Source organism: Seriola lalandi, unplaced genomic scaffold (assembly GCF_002814215.2).
Source record: "Seriola lalandi dorsalis isolate HSWRI2012SDOR001 ecotype SW California unplaced genomic scaffold, Sedor1 jcf7180002054340, whole genome shotgun sequence".
Lineage (NCBI taxonomy): Eukaryota > Metazoa > Chordata > Actinopteri > Carangiformes > Carangidae > Seriola > Seriola lalandi.
Window position 1 is genome coordinate 72876 of NW_019524893.1, and position 786 is coordinate 73661.

Here is a 786-nt window from a genome sequence, read left to right on the forward strand (position 1 = left end):
TAATGGCTAAAAAGTGTTTTGTGAGGTCACACTGACCTTGACCTTTGACCTTTAGTCACTAAAAGTCTAACCAGTTCGTCCTTGAGTCCAGGTGAACGTTTGTGCCAAATTTAAAGATGTTCAGTCGAGGTGTTACAGAGACAACCTGAGAACAAAATGGCTGCTCTGACTGCAGACTGACAGCCAGCTGGAGATCAGCTGAGAGGTCAAAGGTCGTCACGTTATTGGTGGTCGTTTGATCAATACATTGATCATAGATGAGAACAGAAGAAACTCCTGGATGTGGGCGCTCCGGTGGCTCCACCGGTACAGCGCGTACCACTTAGGCTCAGTCCGTGGGTTCGAGTCCGACCCATGGCCCTGTCTGTCTGTCTGTCTGTCTGTCTGTCTCTCACTCTCTCTCCCTCCGTCTGTCTGTCTGTCTCTCTATCTCTCACTCTCTGTCTCTCTGTCTGTCTCTCTGTCTCTCACTCTCTCCGTCTCTCTCTCCCTCTGTCTCTCTCTGTCTGTCTCTCTCTCTTTCTCTGTCTGTCTGTCTGTCTCTCTCTCTCTATGTCTCTCTCTCTCTCTCTCTCTGTCTCTCTCTCTCTCTGTCTGTCTGTCTCTCTGTGTCTCTCTCTCTCTCTGTCTCTCTCTCTGTCTCTCTCTGTCTGTCTGTCTCTCTCTCTCTCTGAATAAAGTAAACAAAAAATAACTAACCAAAAAAAAAAAAAAAAAAAAAAAAGAAACTCCTGGATTAAGTTTAAGTGAAACATCATCTAATAATTAACGGTGATTCTGGTCCAG